Source organism: Aethalodelphis obliquidens, unplaced genomic scaffold (assembly GCF_003676395.1).
Source record: "Aethalodelphis obliquidens isolate GAN/ISIS:26980383/991018 unplaced genomic scaffold, ASM367639v1 scaffold46, whole genome shotgun sequence".
Lineage (NCBI taxonomy): Eukaryota > Metazoa > Chordata > Mammalia > Artiodactyla > Delphinidae > Aethalodelphis > Aethalodelphis obliquidens.
Window position 1 is genome coordinate 12,931,141 of NW_020837990.1, and position 7,996 is coordinate 12,939,136.

The 7,996-nt window shown below is 34.9% G+C and overlaps 1 pseudogene; it reads left to right on the forward strand.

The window, feature by feature from the left end:
• Nucleotides 1-2,549: 2,549 nt before the first annotated feature.
• Nucleotides 2,550-7,996, forward strand: part of LOC113606971 (non-histone chromosomal protein HMG-14 pseudogene) — a 51,290-nt pseudogene continuing 45,843 nt past the window's right edge.

A 7,996-nucleotide genomic window follows, 5' to 3' on the forward strand; every position in this document is an offset into this window, starting at 1 on the left:
AGAAAAGGGGGAGTCCTTGTGGGAGCTTTCTGAGAGCAGAGGTCCCATCTTAGTCATCTTTCTGGTCTTGGGGCCTGGCACAATCCCAGCGTGTAGTTGGCACTTAACAAAATAGTCATTTCTAAGGTTATATGCTTGGAAATAGAATCAGCAAATGGTGTTTGCATATTTCTTGTTCTTCCTCCTTTTTTCTGAGTCAGTTTTTTAAAAATTTGTTTTTAGTTCCAAGGTATATTTTTCTCATTGCAACTTGAACAGATAAGCATTTTTTTTTTCTATATCCTCTCCCTTTCTTCTTTGGTAACCATAAGTTCATTTCCTATGTCTGTGGATTTATTTCTGTTTTGTACATAAGTTCATTTGTATCATATTTTAGATTTCACATTTAAGTGATAACATATGATATTTGTCTTTCTCTGTCTGACGTACTTCACTTAGTATGATAATCTCTAGGTCCATCCATGTTGCTGCAAATAGCATTATTTCATTCTTTTTTATGGCTGAGTAATATTTCACTATATATATATGTGTGTGTGTATATATATATATATATATATCACATCTTTATCCATTCATCTGTTTATAGACACTTACCTTGCTTCCATGTCTTAGTTATTACAAATAGTGTTGTTATGAACATTAATAATAAATGCTAGAGAGGGTGTGGAGAAAAGAGAACCCTCCTACACTGTTGGTGCGAATGTAAATTGGTGTAGCCACCATGGAAAACAATATGGAGATTCCTCAAAACACTAAAAATAGAGCTACCATATGATCCAGGAATCCTACTCCTGGGCATGAATCCAGAAAAATGAAAACTCCAAGTCGAAAAGACACAGGCACACCAATATTCACAGCAGCACCATTTACAACAGTCCTTCTTTCTTTTTTCTTTTCAGCATATTTAGTGTCATAGTGTGGAAAACAATTGCAGTTTCTTACATTCTCCATAGAATATTGATATTTACTTTAATTTGTATGAGATTTTCAGGCACTATTGACTTTTGATTATACTCAGAACAAACTTAGGTCTGTTCTTTGTGAATGCAATAAATGCAAATGCAATAAATTTTAGTCTTTGTTAAGATAAAACTAGCCTTGTTCTATTTTTAGGCACATCATAGGTTTTGTCAGCAAAGGGAAGGAACAACTCTTGCTAAAGGATAAAATGCCTGGAAACATTTTGTTAAGATTCAATGAAAACCACCGTGGAGGAATAACTTTCTCCTGGGTGGACCATTCTGAAAATGATATACAGTCAATATTATTTATTCATGTGAAATTAGTATTGAGTTTGGTTATTGGTATTTCCATCTTTAAAAGTGAGTGGCCTGCTGGAGAGGGTGTGGAGAAAAGGGAACCCTCTTGCACTGTTGGCAGGAATGTAAATTGATACAGCCACTATGGAGAACAGTATGGAGGTTTCTTAAAAAACTAAAAATAGAACTACCATATGACCCAGCAATCCCATTACTGAGCATATACCCTGAGAAAACCATAATTCAAAAAGAGTCATGTACCACAATGTTCATTGCAGCTCTATTTACAATAGCCAGGACATGGAAGCAACCTAAGTGTCCATCAACAGATAAATGGATAAAGAAGATGTGACACATATATACAATAGAATATTACTCAGCCATAAAAAGAAATGAAACTGAGTTATTTGTAGTGAGGTGGATGGACCTAGAGTCTGTCATACAGAATGAAGTAAGTCAGAAACAGAAAAACAAATACCGTATGCTAACACATATATATGGAATCTAAAAAAAAAAACAAAAACAAAAAATAACGGTCATGAAGAACCTAGAAGCAAAATGGGAATAAAGACACAAACCTACTAGAGAATGGACTTGAGGATATGGGGAGGGGGAAGGGTAAGCTGTGACAAAGTGAGAGAGTGGCATGGACATATATACACTACCAAATATAAACTAGATAGCTAGTGGGAAGCAGCTGCATAGCACAGGGAGATCAGCTCGGTGCTTTGTGACCACCTAGAGGGGTGGGATAGGGAGGGTGGGAGGGAGGGAGACGCAAGAGGGAAGAGATATGGGGACATATGTATATGTATAACTGATTCACTTTGTTATAAAGCAGAAACTCACACACCATTATAAAGCAATTATAGTCCAATAAAGATGTCAAAAACAAAAAATTCCAAAAAAACACAGAAAACAAAAAAAGCAAACAAAAAAAGTGAGTGGCCTGTTGTTCTGTTTTTCATGTGTTCAGTGGGTTTGAATATTGGTTGTTACAATTGTTCCAGACGAGGGTGGCATGCATTTCTCACAGCCTATATGGGCTTCCTCTATCACGTGGCAATCTGTGCTGTCCACACTGCAGAGAAGGGCTGACATCATTTTATAACCAGTGACAGGAAGAGAATGTGGGCAGGAAGAATGGCCACAAAGAATGCCTTCAGGAACCTGAATATTCCCCTGTTTTCTGCTTTTGCAGAAGTGAGATTCCACTCCATAGAACCCTAAAACAAAGGCCTGTTTTCTGCTCTTCCGTTTGCTGACATCTTTCGGGACTATGAGGTCATTATGGCTGAAAACATTCCTGAAAACCCTGTGAAGTACCTCTATCCTGACATTCCCAAAGACGAAGACTTCAGTAAACATTACAGCTCCCAGTCATGCAAAGGTTGGGTGTTTTCTGTTTGCTTTCTTCTTCAAGATTTTGGAAAATAACTTCCCATTGCAGTAAGGTAAATGAAGTTCCTCTTTTTATATTTACTTTGATCCTTATAAGATCTAAGGTGTACGTAAAGTTCAAAGCCTTAGAAATGAAGCGATGTGTCAGCAGTTTCTGAAAATGTTTGGTGTTGAGGGGTGGGTATCCAGCTCTACTACTACTAGCAGAGTAGTTAGTAATCAGTACCTGTAACCAGATTTCACCATGGCCATGGGAACCTCTCAGCCACGGTAGTTTCGGTTTTCTCCTTCTTAAAGCAGGAGTGGTACTGACTTCACTTCTATACCCTGTTATCTCTTTAAGCTGAAGTGATTAATCTGAGCCACATTCCTCAACAGACCTTCTTCCCATGTCTCCAGGTGTATATGCAGTGCTGAGAGTTTCACAGCAATTGAAACTGCAGTATGTTTCCTTTCTTTCCATTGCTGTCAAGGGCATTTCTGGTGAAGCAAAGATGGTGTGTGAATCAAAGGGGGTGAAGATCTGCTTTAGGCTTGACAGTCATCCCCTTAGATATCTCACAGAATGTTTCAGATAGAAAGAAACTTAGACGCCATCCAAACAAGGTGGAGATGGGGGAGAGGTTAGAGGAGTATGATAACATTTTGATTCCCAATGCTTCTCTGGTTTTTAAAAAGTATAAGCTGAAGTAGTTCAGCTTCCTAGCTAAATAGGTATTCCAGACCATTAGGACCTCAATGCATAATTTGGGCCATTGAATGAAGCAAATAGTTCTTTTTTAAAAATTGAAGTATACATACAATATTATATTAGTTTCAGGTGAACAACATAGTGGTTCAATATCTATATATATTACAAATCAATCACCATGATACGTCTAGTAACCATCTGCCCCTATAGAAAGTTACTGCAGTATTACTGACTATATTCCCCTATGCTATGCATTATAACCCCATGACTTATTTATAAAATTGAAAATTTGTACCTTTTGATCAATCCCCTTTACCTATTTTGCCCACTTCTCTGCCCCCTCCCTTTTGGTGACCACCAGTTTGTTCTTTGTATCTATGACTCTGTTTCTGTTTTGTTTGTGTATTTTGTTTTTTAGATTCCACATATAAGTGAAATCATACAGTAATTGTCTTTCTCTGTCTGACTTATTTCACTTAGCATAATACCCTCTAGGTCCATCCATGTTGTCACAAATTGCAAGATTTTATTATTTTAATGGCTGAGTAATGTTCCATTGTGTGTGTGTGTGTATATATATATATATATATATATATATATGTGTGTATTATATATATATATATATGTATATATACCTCATCTATTGATGAGCACTTAGGTTGCTTTCATATCTTATCTATTGAAAATAATTCTGTAGTGAACAGAAAGTAAGGGTGCATACATATTTTCAAATTAGTCTTTTCATTTTCTTTGGATAAATATCCAGAAGAAGAATAGCTGAATTGTTGGTAGTTCTATTTTTAATGTTTTGAGGAATCTCCCTACTGTTTTCCATAGTGGCTGTAGCAATTTACATTCCCACCAACACTACCAACAGGGCACAAGAGTTCCCTTTTCTCCACATCCTCATCAATGCTTGTTATTTGTTGTCTTTTTGATAATAGCCATTCTGACAGTTGTAATATCTCGTTGTGGTTTTAATTTGCATTTCCCTGATGATTAGTGGTATTGAGCATCTTTTCATGTATCTGTTGGCCATCTGTATGACTCCTAGTAAAAAGTTCTATTCAGGACTTCTGCCTATTTTTTAAATTGAATTGTTTGTTTTTTTGATATTGAGTGGTGAGTTCTTTATATATTTTGGTTGTTAACCCCTTCTCAGATATATCATCAGCAAATATCTTCTCCCTTTCACTACGTCATCTTTTCGTTTTGTTGATAGCTTCCTTCACTGTGTAAAAGCTATTTAGTTTGATGTAAGCACATTTGTTTATTATTGCTTTTGTTGCCCATGAGGAGGCAGATCCAAAAAAATATTACTAAGACTAATGTCAAAGAGCATACTGCCTGTATTTTCTTCTAATAGTTTTATGGTTTCAGATTTTAAATTAGGTCTTTAATCCATTTTGAGTTTATTTTTGTATATGGTGTGAGAAATGTTCTAGTTTAATTCTTTTACATGTAGCTGTCCAATTTTCCCAAAACCATTTATTGAAGAAACTGTCTTTTCCACAGTGTATTTTTGGCTGCTTTATCATAAATTAATTGACCATATAACTGTGGGTTTATTTCTTGGTTCTCTATTCTGTTCCACTGAACTATGTGTATGTTTTTGTGACAGTACCATACTGTTTTTATTACTATGGCTTTGTAGGATAGTTTGAAACCAGGAAACATGAGATATCCAGCTTTGTTTTCCTTTCTTCACATTGCTTTGGCTATTTGGGTTCTTTTGTGGTTCAATACAAATTTTAGGATTATTTGTTCCAGTTCTGTAAAAAATGTCATTGATAGGGATTGCTTTGAACCTGTGGATTGTTCTAGTTAGTATGGAGATTTTAGCAATATCAATTCTTCCAACTGGTGAACAGGGTATATCTTTCTATTTATTTGTGTTTTCTTCACGTTCTTTCACTGATATCTTAAAGTCTTCAGAGTACAGGTCTTTCACCTAACTGGTTAAATTTATTCCTAGATATTTCATTCATTTTGATCCAATTATAAATGGGATTATTTTCTTAATTTCTCTTTCTGAAAGTTTGTTATTATTGTATAGAAACATAACAAATTTCTGTATATTGGTTTTATATCCTGCAACTTTACTGAATTCACTTGTTCTAACAGTTTTTTGGTGAAGTCTTTAGACTTTTCTATATGTAGTATCATGCTGTCTGAAAATGCTGATTTACTTCTTCCTTTCCAATTTGGATGCATTTTATTTCTCTTTTCTTGTTTAATTGTTGTGGGTAGAACCTCTAATATGATACTGAATAAAAGTGGTGAGAGTGGACATCTTTGTTGTGTTCCTGATCTTAGAGGGAAAGCTTACAGTTTCTTACCATTGAGTATTATGGTAGCTCCAGGCTTGTCATATATGCCCTCTATTATATTGAGGTATGTTCCCTCTGTTCCCACTTTGTTGAGCATTTAGTCATAAATGGATGTTGAATTTTGTCAAAAATTTTTCTACATCTACTGAGATGGTCATATGATTTTTATTGTTCACTGTGTTGATGTGGTGTATCACATTGATTGTTCTGTGGATATTGAACCATCCCTGGAATAAATTCCACTTGCTCATGGTGTATGAACCTTTTAATGATCCTTTGAATTTGATATGCTAATTTTTTGGGGGGATTTTTAAATCTATGTTCATCAGGAATATTGTCTTGTAATTTTTTTTCTTTCATTCTTTCTTTTTTGTTTTGCTATGTCTTTACTTGGTTTTGGTATCAGAGTAATGTTGGACTCATAGAGTGAGTTTGGAAGCATTCTTCCTCTTCAATTTTCAGGAATAATTTAAGAAGAATAGGTAGAATTTAATAGGTGAAGCTCTTTGGTCTTTCTTGGACTTTTGTTTTGGGGGAATTTTTTTTTTTTTTTTTTTTTTTGCAGTACGCAGGCCTCTCACTGTTGTGGCCTCTCCCATTGCAGAGCACAGGCTCTGGACATGCAGGCTCAGTAGCCATGGCTCACGGCCCCAGCCGGTCTGCAGCATGTGGGATCCTCCCAGACCGGGGCATGAACCTGCGTCCCCTGCATCGGCAGGCGGACCCTCAACCACTGTGCCACCAGGGAAGCCCTTTGGGGAATTTTTTGATTACTTATTCAATTCCACCACTAGGTATTGGTCTGTTCAAATTTTCTATTTCTTCCTGATTTAGTCTTGGAAGATTGTTTCTAGGAATTTATTCACTTCTTCTAAGTTGTCCAATTTGTTGGTGTACAATTGTTTGTGGTGATTTCTTATGATCCTTTCTATTTCTGTGGTGTCTCTTGTAACTTCTCTTTCATTTCTTATTTTACTTCTTTGGGCTCTCTCTCTCTTTTTTCTTGATGAGTCTGCTTAAGGTTTATCAATTTTGTTTATCATTTCAAAGAACCAGCTCTTAGTTTCATTAATCCATTCTTTATTTTTCTCTATTTTGTTTATTTCTGCTCTGATCTTTATTTTTTATTTTTTCCTATTAACTTTGGGCTGTATTCTTTTTTCCTTAGTTCCTTAAGCTGTAAGGTTGGATTGTTTATTTGAGATTTTTCTTGTTTCCTGAGGTAGGCTTGTATTGCTATAAACGTTTTTCTTATAACTGCTTTTGCTGCATCTCATAGATTTTGAATCATTCTGCTTCCATTTTCATTTGTCTCCAGGTATTTTTTATTTCCTCTTATTTCTTCTGTGACCCATTGGTTGTTTATAGCATAATTTTTAGCCTCCATGTGTTTGTGTTTTCCTTGTAGATTTTTTGTTTGTTTGTTTGTTTTTTAGTTGATTTCTAGTTTCATACTGTTGTGGTCAGAAAAGATGCTTGATATGACCCCAATATTTTTCAGTTTGTGAGACTTATTTTGTGACATAGCATGTGATCTATCCTAGAGAATATTCCATATGCACTTGAAAAGAATGTGTATTCTGTAGTTTGGGGTGTAATGTTTTGTATATATCCATTAAGTTCATCTGATATAATGTGTCCTTTAAGGCCACTGTTTCTTTATTATCTGTCCAGATGATTACCCATTGATGTAAATGAGGTGTTATGGTCCCCTACTAGTATTATATTACTGTAAATTTCTCACTTTATATCTGTTACTATTTGTTTTATGTATTTAGATGCTCCTCTGTTGTGAGCATAGATATTTACAAATGTTATATCCTCTTGTTGGATTGATCCCTGTATCATTGTGCAATGTCCTTCTTCATCTGTTACATTCTTTGTTTTAAAGTCTATTTTGTCTGCTGTATGTATTACTACCCTTGCTTTCTTTTTTCCCATTTGCATAGATTGTTTTTTCCATCCTTTCACTTTCAGTGTGTGTGTCTTTAGATCTGAAGTGAGTCTCTTGTAGGCAGCATATATATGGGTTTTTCTTTTAAAAAATCCATTCAGCCACCCTATATCTTTTGTTCAGGGCATGTAGTCCATGTACATTTAAAGTAATTGATAGGTATGTATTTGTTTCTTCTCTCTTCCTTTCTTCATCTCCTGTTCTCTTCAAATGTGATTTGATGACTTTCTTTAGTGTTGTTTTTGTATTCTTTTCTCTTTATTTTTTTATTCTTTATATTTTGTATATTTTTTGTGTTATTTTTTGATTTTTGGTTACTATAAGGTTCATATATAACAACATATACATATATATATATATA